General features: G+C 42.1%; 1 protein-coding gene across 3 annotated transcripts in view; it reads right to left on the reverse strand.

Moving 5' to 3' along the window:
• HLCS (holocarboxylase synthetase) overlaps positions 1-14431 on the reverse strand; it is a 196604-nt gene that overhangs the window by 85608 nt on the left and 96565 nt on the right. The window lies entirely within an intron of this gene.

Here is a 14431-nt window from a genome sequence, read left to right on the forward strand (position 1 = left end):
TCTCATATATTTTAAAATTAAAACTAAGTAGTGGGACTTCCCTGGTGGTCCAGTGGTTAAGAATCTGCCTTCCAATGCCGGGGACGCAGGTTCCATCCCTGGTCAGGGAACTAAGATCCCACGTACTGCAGGGCAACTAAGCCCGCTTGCTGCAACTACTGAGCCTGTGCACCACAACTAGAGAGCCCACGTGCCACAGTTACTGAGCCTGCGCACCACAACGAAAGATCCCACGTGCCTCAACTAAGACCCAACGTAGCCGTAAATAATTAATTATGTTTTTTAAAAAAGTAATGACTTGTCATCATGGTAAAGATAGGAGGAGATTATAAAATAATGCTCCTAAATGATGAGAAAGAAATATAGGCTAAATTACAATATTGCTTCTAGATTAAATTTGTAATTTCATTTTTAAAAATCCATTAAGATTTTCATTTTCAGAGAGGGATGGGGAAGCAACAGAAAGATAAAACTGTTTAAGGAGGGTTAATTTTATAGTATGTGAATTATATCTCAGTAAAAAAGTGAGAAAGACTTGGGCACACACCACAAAAAAAGTCTGGGAGGCATTTATTTATAGCCCATCTTACTGCCTTAAATTAAAGGTGTTTCTTAATTTGCCAAAAATATTTACACTCAGTTGGCTTATACTTAAATTTTAATGGACTGAATGCATCAATAAAGTGTAATCTGTTGGCTTTTGCTGTCATTGTTCCATCTACAAACAAAACAAACAAAAAATTAAGCCACTGTCCAAATATTAGGAACAATTTATAATGTGTGTAAAGATCTAGAGTTCATTAAAGTTTGATAATAAATAGTCTCAAACCATCAGTACATTATTTACTATTAGGATTATTTACAGTAACAGTAAATGTTATGGAGGGGGATAAAGTTAATGGCCTCCATCACGTTATCTAGAAGTCATAGAATGCAGCTTCTTTGGAAATCAAGAGGATTTAGTCAGTGCCTAAATACAAAGGCAAGGGCTATACAATGTGGCAGCTAAGAACACAGGGCTCTGGTTTGGGGCCTATCTTTAGTAGACCCAAATCTACTACTGCCTTTAAGACCTTGCACAAATTACATCATCTCAGTTGCAGTCTTCTCATCTGTAAAGTAGGGATAATACAATTTATGGTTCTTGTGCACTAACCCACGTGAAAGCAACAGGCACAATGCCTGGCCCAGGATGGGCAATTACAAATGTTAGTTGTGCCCCTTAGTTGCCTTGGCTCTGTTCCATAGCTACAGGTTAGGCTAGGCACCCTAGAAATGCTTGTTGTTGATAACACTGGGTCATCAAGTAAGAATGTGAGTGCCGTTCTTGAAAGTGTGCTGACCCCGAACTCTCATACATGGCTGGTTGGAAATCAGTTTGTCAGGCTGAGTAAAGCTCTACTTGGGTTGACATATGCGTACCTTACAACACAGCAAGTCGGCTCCTAGGAATATATTCTACAGAAATGATTACATATGTTCACCAAAAGAACCAGACTGTTGATAACAGCACTATTCATAAAAGCCCCAAACCAGAGACAACCTGAATGCTTATCAATACTAGAACAGACAAGCAAATTGTGGAGTATTCATCAGATGGAGTATTAAGGATGAACAAACTAACCCATGCCGTGACGCGGATGGACACAAGGGTCCATCGTGTATGTTTCCATTTCTATCAAGTACAGTAACAGGCAAAACTGAGATGGTGCTAGAAGTCAGGATAGTGCCCCTCAGAGGAGGACAGTGACCAGAAGGGACCATAATAGGTGACTCTGGGGTACAAGATGGCTGTATTTCTTGATCTGGTTACATGCACTAGTTTAATCTGTAAAAATTCAAATGCTGCACCCTTAGGATATATACACTTTCCTGTACACATATTATACTTCACTAAAAATTTTTTTAAAAAATCGACCTCTACTGCTGACAAAAACAAAAAGTCTGCGCCCTGCCCAAGGCCATGTACCCAGGACAGCCCAACCACTCTAATCCCTGGCCCTGAAGGCCACAGACCTGTATCAGCCTAACCACTTGCCAAGAGGGTACATGGGTCAGATGCAACTCCCTCTCCCACCCGTGATTTCTTCACTCAGTGCTAAGGCTGGCATTTCTCTGTTGCTTTTCACATGTTTGAAACTGGGTGCTTTTCCCTGGCATAGTTCTTCTCTTCTAGACTTTGGCTATCATCTATATGGGAGGAATCTTCAGGTAAAACACACACTTCAGGAAACAGCTGAAATGAACTTACTGACATCGAACTCTTTCCAGTAAACATATCTTACCTCAGGCAAGTCATTTAAAATAAGTGTCCACATTAAAGATACAATTTTAAAGAAATTAACCCTTAAAAGAATCATTTATTTGTAAGCAACTGAAATGAATGTTAGGAATTTATAGGATTTTCTAATTATCAGGTGTACATCATACCATATCAACCTTAGTAAAATTTATAAGGTATCTGAAATATTATTTTAAAAATAAAGCACATAAAAAATTGTTCTCTGAAATTTTGTACATTCAATTTTAAGACATCAAAATGACTGTTTCTCTGGACCATTATACATGAGAAATAATTTCTTTTTAAAGTAAACATATCATCATAAAAGAATATTTCAGTCAGTGATACTCCCTCCCATCAGTGGAACACAGGGGATTTTTTAAGGCAGTGAAACTATTCTGTAAGATACTGTGAATGTAGATACACGTCATGAGAGATTTGTCCAAACCCACAGAATGTACAACACAAACAGTGAACCCTAATGTAAATGATGCACTTGTAACTACAATAATGTATCAACAGATACAGGTTCATCAGCTGTAGCAAACGTAGCACACCACAATACGAATCACAGGAGAACTAGGACAGGCAGGAGAAGGAGAAGGAATATTATGGGAACGCTGTACCTTCTACTCAATGTTTCTATAAACCTAAAGCTGCTCTAAGAATTGAAGGCTATTAATTAAAAAATAAAAAAAAATAAATAATGCTCTTTCCCAGCTTTTAAGATTGCCACATTTCACTTTGCTGGTTTTGCAGGAAACACCCATTTGAGAACACAAAAGCAGCAGGAAAGGACCAAAGCTTTCATACATTTTCAAGGGTTTACAATTATATACTCAAACATTTTTCACCCATTACTAGTAACTATATAGACACAATTTTAAAAATTCATTATGGAGAATAACTATCTTAGTTTTGTTTTTTGTTTTAACTGGGCTGGCATACTGCTCTTCTGTGTAAGAAAATATAATACAAAGTGTATTCAAATAAAAGCAAGAATAAGGGTTGACTTTAATACCTCAGGGAGAAATCCGATCGATTGGGTCCATAAGGAAAGATGTATGCATTAGGTGCTCCCTAATTACGACTGCTTTGGTGGGCAGCAGCGTTGGTGAAACAGATGTTGCAGACCTATTAAAGAAGGGGTTTCAAACATCTGCTTACAATTTTAAGGCAATTGTAAATACAGCAGAGAAGGTCAATTGGGCCAATTAAGGCCGATGTGCAAATCCACCACTGCAGGTTTCTTTTCAAGCTTACATGGACTTGATTTTTTATGCTTCTATTTTCTTCAACCACAATTTTTTTTTTAAACACAGGAAATGGGTTTAATAACAACTTTTGCCCATTTTGATTGTGATTTTTTTTAAACTTGCAACAAACTTTCTGTTCAAGGCACTAACTGCACACCTCTTCTTTCATGATGACCCATTGGGTGTCCCCCCCTCCCCCTCCACGCCTGCTGCTTGGCTCCCTGCAAAGGGGGTCCACACTGCTGGAGGTTCCCAGGGAGGCAACCAATAACCAGAATGAACAAGGGCAAGCATCACCTCCAGAAGGGTCACTACTATGATCTGTGATTTAACAGTGGTCTGAGCGTCGCTGACATTGCAACCAGGAGAATTTGCTATTTCTACTGTAGGCATCTTCACCACCCTTAATTGTCCCTCGGGAAGAAAAGCTCACGCCAGTCAGAGATAATATGAGGAAGGCCCTCCCGGGAAATTCTAGGCAGTGCTTCAAAGACCAAGGCTGGTTTCCTGCTCAAAGGCTGGCACAGGGTGGAGTGAGACTCAGAGGGAGGTGCAAGGTCAGCGAACAGGCAGGGTTTCCACCCCAAACATTAACAGGTAATTTTTTTTTTTTTGCGGTACGCGGGCCTCTCACTGCTGTGGCCTCTCCCGCCGCAGAGCACAGGCTCCGGACGCGCAGGCTCAGCGGCCATGGCTCACGGGCCCAGCCGCTCCGCGGCATGCGGGATCCCCCCGGACCGGGGCACAAACCCCGCGTCCCCTGCATCGGCAGGCGGACTCTCAACCACTGCGCCACCAGGAAAGCCCGGTAATTTTTTTTTAACCTGAAAGCTTAATAGCTTGATTTTTAGGGTCACTAAGTAGATATAAATGTCCAAGAAGCCCCAAAATGGCCTGCTTTGATGGGAATAAGAAATAAACCTGACCTACCTTCTATCCCATGAGCTCAGAGAGATGGCAAATTTTTTGGTGGCCCACACCACTGTTTTATTCTCTTTATATATAGAGAGAGAGACAGAGAGACCAAAAAAAGCAAGCTTAGGCAGACCTAGGTTCAAATTCAAATTCTGTACTTGCTAGCTGAGGGACCTCAAGGTTTGTTTCCTCATCTATAAAATGGGAATACTGCCACCTTCCAAAGTGTTAAATGTTGACACATAGTAGGCAGTCAGTAAATGCTGAGTTTCTGACCTTCTTCTGAGACCTGCAGGCTCTCCACCAAGACACTCCTAGGGGCTTTGAGCTGTGTTCCTAAGGAGGGGGTTCGGGGAGACACAGTTCTCTTGAGTTTCTATTTGTTTGTTTATTTGGGGGAAGGTCTATTCAGTTTTAGAGCTGTTGATGTTGTCCTTGCTTTGTTTTTAGTAAAACAAAAAAGAGAGTGGATAACGAAAGTATGCACTTAAGTTCTAAGAAAAGAAATCCTTTTGGGAGCAGGATGGAAGAAATAATACTAAGAACGAAGAAAATTCTGAAGGAAAGTCAATATAACACACAGAAATCTAAGTTAAGAAAGAACTCTTTCTTATGTTCCCTTTTTACTTTTCAACCTTGAGGCTCAGCTCACTCAGGTCTGAGCAAGAATAAAGAGTTCTGCTTGTCTAAACAACGGCTAAATCTGAAAGCAAACAGCTCAACTCATGTGGTTCTTCAGCAACATTCCTGTCAATAAACCCGTCTTTGCTCGACTGGTCCAACAATGCCAGATTTAGAGCTGTCCGCTCATCCCTCGTCCAGCACGCAAGGGGATTTTCAAAAGGCCATTATAAGAACAGCTCTCACAATCTTTGCAGCCTTTTCAAAAACACAAAAATCTAATTCATTTGGCTCACTGTTTCAACTATCCAGCTTAAACTAATTTTAAAATCTCCCTTTTGTAAATAGTGAGGTTGGGAACACCACCACTGCCACAATATAAAATGATTGTATTTTTCTCATTTGCAACAAATTACCATCGTTTTATGATTGAAAAACTTCAGGCAGAAACCTTAAGAAAAACTACCTGGAGTTCATAATATACAAACAGCACCAGATGCTGAAAATCTTTTTAATATCAAAATAAAAGTTTGGAGGGCAAAATTTCCTTTTTCTAAAAACTCAAGGGTTTAGCATAGGACATAGTATAAAAAGTGACCAATAGAGAAATAAGAGCTGGCATCATCGCAGCACACTGAAATCAAGATCTAGTACAAACTCATTTCTATGAATCATTTAAAAGGAATTTCATCGTGCTAACAACATCAGCACAGAAAGTTACAGTAAGCATTAACAGTAAATACCAATATCTATCTATATATATAGATATATTTATACTTTCTTATGGTAAGTATAAACAGCATCTTATTCACTATCCTACTAATGGGTCTCAATTTGCTAGAATTGCATATTAAGCTAAGTAACTGATATCTAAAGTACCTCAATTTTTTAATGCCTCAAAAGTAATTTTTCTTTAAAATATTGCATATGGTAAATTGTAAAACCAAAATACCCCTTGGCTTGAAACTCCAAAGAATTGGAATATCACTGAGCTAGAAAGAAAAAACCAGCATAAAGAGAATCCTCTTCCTAATATTCCATATGCCTAAAGCACTGACACTCTAGTTCTTTCAGTAGGATTTGTTTTTTTTTTTTCCTGTTGACAGCAGCGATACATATTCACAGAAGAAATTCTTTAAAATTCAGAAAAATCACAAGGTGGGGCTGGGGTGGGGTGGGAGTCCTCCTGTAATTCCATTCCCCACAGAGCACTGCCTCGAATATATTCTGGTAAACTTTTCTCGCCTTCTTTCAATGTACGCACAAAGCTGATTTCTTTACTTTTTTAAAACAAAAATTGGGTCATACTCGGGGTATTGTTTTTTCATCTGTTTTTATGGGGTTTATTGTTTTTAATAGATATACAAATAGTTCTAACAACTGTACAGTTAATCGAATGGATATAAAGTTTAACTTCCTATTATTAGGCACTGAAACAGTCTCTGTTTTTCTGTTATTTCACACAGTGGAGCAGTGAACATGCAGATATACATATCTTTGTGCCCACTGTGTCTTCTTGGTTCAAATTCCTACAAACTGAATGATCATATCAAAACAGATGCACATTTTAAATCATGTGTCACACAGTTCACGCCAGAAAGGTTGTATTAATTCTGTGCCAGCAGTGTGAGAATACCCTTTAGCCCACACCTTTGCTCACAATTTAGGGTGCAAAAAATTATATATTTTCCCACTTTCATTAATAATGATATTCAGATGTTTTCCCACACTTTTACTGGTCACCTGACTGCTTCCATTGGGAATGGACTGCTCACTTCCTTTACCCATTTTTCAACGTAAAACTTTTTGTGTATTGAAAATATTAACCCTTTGCTTCCTATTTATTGTTCCAAATATTTTTCTCTCCATTGGTCACCTGACTATTTCACAGTGTTTCTTGACATACAGACATTTATTACTCTACAGAAACCTATCTTTTCCTTTTAGCGTTTTTCCTTGGAGTTTTAGGCTAGCAAGGCCTTTCCTAGGCCAAAAGCAAATAAACAATAGGTTTTACATATTGAACTAATATTGGGAGAGCACTGATTTTGACTGCAATGATTGAGAGGGCAAAACACAGTTAAGGAAAGAAAGAAGAAACCCCGAGGGAGTGAGAAAGAAGTGAGAAGGCTTCTAAAAATAACATTAGGCAGACATCGGCTAAATGCAAGTCTAATTTGCTTCTCAGTTAATGAAGGAGAAAATGGAGACGGTGAAGGAATAAAGGCCCATTCTAGAATGGTAATAATAAAATCCCCTCTGAAGACAATAACAACATTCTTGTTATACGCGGAAATTTAACCCTAAAATAATAAAGCACATATTGATATAACAGCACGGTGAATAAATTCCATTTAAGCGATGTTATTCTAACAACGACCCAGAAAATGTTGGAACTATAAAGTAGTTTGTTATGTGCCCAGTTTGGGGAGGATAATACCCACTTAGAGAACCACAGGGTCTCAGTAACATACCTGGAAAAGACCTTTTTGTCTGAGACCAATTAATCAATAATTATGTGCCAACAGGCTAATGTGTACATTGTTTATAAAGAGATCATATAGGAACATATGTGCATGTTCACATAAGTTTTACTTATTCAAAAAATTTTAAAAATCTGTTAAATTTGGTTCATTTTTCTACTCATTAAACATAATCAGAATCTCATCAGGGTCCAACGGAAAAGAATGAGTTTGGCAGCTTTTGGCCAGGCCTCTGCACCTCCTTCCAGTGGGTGGAGATGGAACCCCTGGGGGCACCTGGGTGGGAGGAAGCCAGAGACTTGCCCAGACCAACAGGCTAGAAACCCTGCGCCCACGGGGAGTGGGGGGTGGGGGGTGCCCAGCAGCGTCTCCCCAGACTCTACCTGAGACTCCACCTGGCTCTGCCTGCCTTCACTCTCTAACTAGCTTTCCCAGCTCCATCCTCCAACCTTCTCCTTAATTCTCTGAGTTACCCAACATCAGCCTCCAACACATTTCTTCTCTGCTCAAGTCACATAAGTCTTGACATGTAAAAAACTCAGTAGTTTCTGATACAAAGTAAAAATTAAAACTCAGGGAGAGATGGCTTTGATGCAAAATGTCCGTAGCCCTGAAGTTTGCTTACCCTATGAAAAAGCTACCTTGTTTCAGCTCTTTCTTTCCCAGTACATCTCACACGGTTTTACACCTAAATTTTGTTCCTTTCACTTTCTTCTCTTCATGCTCAACACCCATCCCTAAAATGGGTCTAGTGGGAGAGATGAGGTGGGGAGACCAGAGATGGGAAGAAAATGGGGAAGTTGGTCAATTTCCTACTACTTTTCAGAAAATATTTATATGGTGGCAGCAGCTCTCCAGTAGCATCACTGTTAGAGGCTTAACTTTTTTCTTCCTATAAATATATTAAAAAGTGAGCCAGATGTGGATTTGCACTTTAACATCCCTGTGTACATTTCAATACCTATGTATTCTCTCTCAGGGCAATGAAGGGACTTGGAGAAAAGAGTGGGCAAAAGGATGATGCAGTGGTGACCCAGGTCAGCTCACCCCTCCGTGGGACCTTCCCTTTAGCATTTAGCAGACTGGAGCACAGGTGGAGGCTCTGTGCTGCAGAAACTCTGCCCTAGCCGAGCAGTTGGGGAAAATAGAGGCGACTGCTCTCCATCATGAACCTCGGCACTCCTGACCCTCCCCAGGCTTGCAGGGGCGACCCAGGAAGCCCCCTCCCAGAGACTGAGCATGAACTCGGGAAGGTCCACGCTGCACAAGAGAGGGGACGCATGCGCATGCCTCTCCTCAGCACACGGAGCCTTTAGGTCCCGGGTCCTCCCAGCTCCCTTCCTCATGGAAGGGCACAGAAAAGGGGCAGATGCCCTTGGGGTGGGTTTTGTCTGTAGCCACCTCTGGAGATTTTGGGACTGGGGAACAGCAGGGCGCCACTGGTCAACAACTATGAAAGTCGTGGTTGAATGCTCGCCCTCAAATGTTCTTACTGTGTTTTCTATATCCCTTCACCCCCAACTCCAATGAGGAGTCCCCCAGCGTGGGGTGGTCAGATTCCCCAGGCTGGCCAGGAATCAGGGGAATGGGCAGAAGGTGACTTCTCAGGACACCCCTCCCAGCACATCCAGGTGTCGGCAGGTCCCCCACTGCTCTTTTCCCAGAGGGGATGCGCGGGGACTGAGGGGTACAGTCCTATGGCCAGGGGGTGATGGGTGGGTGGGCTGGGAACCAGATGCCCCGAAACTGGCTGTATTTTCTCTTAGCAAAAGCCTTTTTGTACCACACCTCACCCCCACCCTCTGTAAAAGAAAACCTGCTACGGAGTAAAGCAAGCTATTTCAACAATTAGGTTAAGAGCCTTCTACATTTCAGAAACATGTATGTGAAAAATTAAAAAGTAGAAAAGGTGAAACTAGATTCACCTCATTTTTTGGTATTGATTCCTAGGTGAATTCCGAACAGTTTTTGAAGCTAACAGTATATACTACAGCACCAGCCCAGGAAACTTGTCAGCGCTCCTAAATGAAGATGCTCCTGGGGCTGTTCACCCTCACACAGCACTTTTTTATGAAGATCAGAGAATAATTCTATTTTCTCTAAGCGTTTCCATTTTTCATCTGCATAGTTGCAGATAGTTCAACAGAGCAGATTTTACTCTTTGCTGTTAGTCATTTTAAGGAAAAACTTTATAACTGGGACAAATAGGGTTAACAGAAAATTACCCATGAGTTCCTCTGGATTATCTGGGCTACAAGTCACATGGGATGGGGGGTTCATCCCTTCTCTCAGCTTCCTCTGAATCCAGAGGACTCCTCTCCTGGTGGGAAGGGTCACCCCAGCCTCCTGTGCGCCTGAGACAACACTGTAAATCGCCATAAACGCCGTCCTGCTGCTCGGTGGCAGGCTATCTGCTGTCCCACTGACAAGGGCTTTCACTTGTCTTTACTCAGTAAGCAAGAGGGAAACAAGAGTCCTTCCCCAGGACATATACCCACTGCCTTCCAGCACGGTGCCAGGGACACCTCTCTAACAAGTACCAGACGGATGGGGGACCTGAACTTCAGCTGGTTAAGTTTCCCTCTACAACCTGTTTCTTAAGTCATCCCCTGTGGCCTTGAGACCCCATCCAAGTCCTGGTACACAACAAGTGCCTTCTACAAAGGGGCCAACCTCAGTCACAGACATCTAAGTCTTTATTTTGTGCATCATTTTTATTCATTCCTACCACTGCTTTCAATATTTTTCCCCAACCACTCTATCTCTACCATTGCTTCTCCTTTTGTCCCTCCCAATTTTAATTCAGAATCTGATAGATTCTACTGCATACACTGATAGCATACTTAAAAATTGCCTTAAATAACTTCTGGGACAGAGAAAGGCAGAAGAAAGGGAGGGAAAGAAAGGAAGAGAGGAAAAGCACGAATTCTCTAACTTTCAAACGCAAGCACAACTTTCTTAAACATTCTTTGGCTCTCTAGCACACAGTGCACACCATCGCTGCAAGATTCTCATGGTTAATGAGAATTGAAAATGTCCTAAAATACAGCCATCTTCTAACTAGGGCAAAACATCTTTCCAAGAGGGCAGGTAAGCACGAACAGTTCTAAGAGAAAAAAATCCCCAGAGCTTCAACTTTCCATATGCGTTCTTTCCTAAGACACGTCTATTTCACAATGGGCTTGGAAGTCTGGGCAAACACAAGCTCTATGTTTAAACCTCCCCTGAAATGCCTGCCTCCCTCCCAACATGACAAAACAAGAAATATCTCTTACCCTCCTTGGGTCTAACTGTAGCACAGCCCAGAATGTAAAAACCTTCCATAGTGGGGCTTCCCTGGTGGCGCAGTGGTTGAGAGTCCGCCTGCCGATGCAGGGGACACGGGTTCATGCCCCGGTCCGGGAAGATCCCACATGCCGCGGAGCGGCTGGGCCCGTGAGCCATGGCCACTGAGCCTGCGTGTCCGGAGCCTGTGCTCCGCAACGGGAGAGGCCACAACAGTGAGAGGCCCGCGTACCGCCAAAAAAAAAAAAAAAAAAAACAAACAAAAAACAAAAAACCTTCCATAGGGGTAACAAAGAGTAATGCCAAACACTGATGACAGTAAAAAAAAAGCCTCAGAGGTCTGCAGAAGCAGTGACGTCTTGGGATCGCTCGGATAACGCAACATCTCAGGACAGAAGTGGAACTTAAGCAGGATCTTGGGGCGTAGGGGATTGCAGGGTCGGGGTGGGCGCGGAGAATCAGACCAAGGGTAGTAGCCGTTTCTCCCCATGCATGAAGAAGGTACCAGCTTCCTTCCTGTCTATGAGAATACGGCCAATAATTTGAACAGTTCAAGGAGGGAAAAGGAAGCTTCGTAAGAGATATTGCATCGATGAAGCCAATGTCACAAGGTAGACCCCAGAGAAGAGGTCATCTATGGGTGCAGGACTGCCCGCAGGGGACATCTCAGAACTTTTTTTTTTTTTTTGCTTGTCACAATGACTAGAATTTAGCTCTCAGAGGGCCCAGGGCCTCATGCTGTCCTACAATGAGCAACTACTCTCCCACCCACTGAAACAAATTTTTAATGCCCCTCTGGTCACTCATGTAGATGTGAAACCTGTTCATAATTATCTGACATGAGAACCTAATTTTATTTTTACATAAAAACAAAAAGCACTTTCTGTACAGTTTTATTATTCCAAGGATGTTACCGCCATGTAAATCAACGGAGGATGGGTAAAGTACAAAGTACATAGCTGTTTCCCATTATCAAAAATCGTGTCATCCAAGGCAACAGCACTCATGCTGTCTGAATTATCCAATGCAACACATCTTTATTAGTCTATCCAGCAGCCATCATATTCACGTACAGGTACAAACATCTAAATACTTCATATGGGGACTTCCCTGGCGGCCCCGTGGTTAAGACTTCGCCTTCCAATGCAGGGGGTGCAGGTTCGATCCCTGGTCTGGGAGCTAAGATCCCACATGCCTCGCAGCCAAAAAACCAAAACATAAAACAGAAGCAATATTGTAACAAATTCAGTGAAGACTTTAAAAACGGTCCACATCAAAAAACAAATCTTAAAAAAAGAATTTGTAATGTAAATAAATAAATACTTCATGTTTTCCTGAACAGTCAGATATGAACACATATTAAGATGCATAATATTTTGCCTTTCTTTTTATTTCTCCTTTTTATTATGCTTGGAATATTATATCGATTTCTTTAAACTACATCTGAAGCTTGCTTATATAGTCTATGAATTTAACTTCAAGAGGTTAAAGATGGCATTACAGGGCTTCCCTGGTGGCACAGTGGTTGAGAGTCCGCCTGCCGATGCAGGGGACGTGGGTTCGTGCCCCGGTCCGGGAGGATCCCACATGCCGTGGAGCGGCTGGGCCCGTGAGCCATGGCCGCTGAGCCTGCGCGTCCGGAGCCTGTGCTCCACAACGGGAGAAGCCACAGCAGTGAGAGGCCCGTGTACCGCAAAAAAAAAAAAAAAAAAGATGGCATTACAAAATATTTGTTATAAAAAGAGGTATGGACATGGCACAACATGAATGAACCTTTCACTTATACTAAGTGAGAGAAACCAGACAAAAAAAGGCCACATTATATGATTCCATTTATGTGAAATGTCCAGATTAGGCAAATCTAAAGAGGGAAAAAAGTAGATAGTGGTTGCTTAGGGCTAGAATAGGGGTTGGGGGGAGGGGGCAGGGGACACGTGGTGTCGGGGAGGAAGGAGTGCCTGCTAATGGGTGCAGGGTTTCTCTCTGGGGTGATGAAAATGCTGTACATTTGACTGCAGTGATGGTTGCACAAGTGTGAATATTCGAAAACCCACTGAATTAATTGTACACTTCAAGTGTTGAATTGTATAGGATGCAAATTGTATCTCAAAAAAAAGCCGTTTAAAGAAAAAAAGAGAAGTATGGGTCTAATCTGGTTGGAAACCACTACTCTATTCTGAGTTACTCACATGGAAGAAAAGGCAGGCCAGAACATCCTGGTGGGACTCCTGCAGTGTTAGACGGTGCCGTGAAGTGACAGAGCACTTCTGGCATCTAGGTTGTGGATGGCTTTAGTTTTAAAAGACGTACAACCGGCAATAATCTTAGGTGAGACTTTCTAAAATAGAACTCTGTCTCAGATTACAAGTAAATACCATGGCTTCTACGGGTCAGAAAGACATAAATAACATATACTATACCAATAGTAGTCCTTTGAAACACTCCAGACCCAATTAACACACTGAAAAAGCATTAAAACATAACCCGCTCTAGGAAGTATATCATCAGGCACCGTAATACAGTCCCCAGGGCAACAAAAACAAAACAGAAGGAAAAAAATACATGAATGCCCAAAGAGCACCCACCACCAATAATCACCTAGTTAAGAGAAAACCACATCTAGGGATCATGTTCCCTCACCTCTAGTTATGAGGTGGGTATGAGCCAGAGCATGAAATGGCTGATGTATTTTGAAATCAGAAAAACAGTGCAAAGGAGCTCAGATTTACTAGGACGTGAAACCACACACGCACGCAGACACACACCCCATGCACTTTTTCCTGGTGGTATCATACTTCGATTACCTTAAATTTATTAATTTATTAATATAGGCCATTTCCACTTTGCATGGTACCATGTTAACTGAAATTCATCCATGTGGGAACTGCGTCCTCCCAAACCATGCCAAGTGAGGTCACTTGGCCATTTTATACATATTGTTGGATACACGTCAATCCCAATCTCCCAATCCATCACACCACCACCACCGCCGCCGCCACTTTCCCCCCTTGGTGTCCATACGTTTGTTCTCTACATCTGTGTCTCAGTTTCTGCCCTGCAAACCGGTTCATCTGCACCATTTTTCTAGGTTCCACATATATGCGTTAATATACGATATTTGTTTTTCTCTTTCTGACTTACTTCACTCTGTATGACAGTCTCTAGATCGATCCATGTCTCTACAAATGACCCAAGCGATGTTTTTAAAAGTCTTCACACTAATATGCGACTTCACTTAAAGCCTCGTCCAGGATGGTTTACCTCTTGTTCCAAACTGCCATTTCATACCCCAGGCACACGAGCTATTCCAGTTCCACACTGGTGCTTCAGCGGTACTCCAGAATGGGACAATGAACAATCCTCGAGATATTTTCTCCTTCCCTTTCTTTAACCTTTCTTCCTGTCCCACCCAACCCCAAAGCTGGAGACTGGAAGACAGAAGGCAGAGGTGGGGCGGGAGAAATACAGAGAACCGCCATCTCCTTACTATGCCTTCTCATCACACTAGCCCTGTTCCGCAGAAGCCTGCAATGATTCACGTTGTTTGTACTTTTATCTGTGTGTACTTGAGGGAGGCCAGCCAGCCTGGG

This window comes from Orcinus orca, chromosome 5 (assembly GCF_937001465.1).
Source record: "Orcinus orca chromosome 5, mOrcOrc1.1, whole genome shotgun sequence".
NCBI classification, from domain to species: domain Eukaryota; kingdom Metazoa; phylum Chordata; class Mammalia; order Artiodactyla; family Delphinidae; genus Orcinus; species Orcinus orca.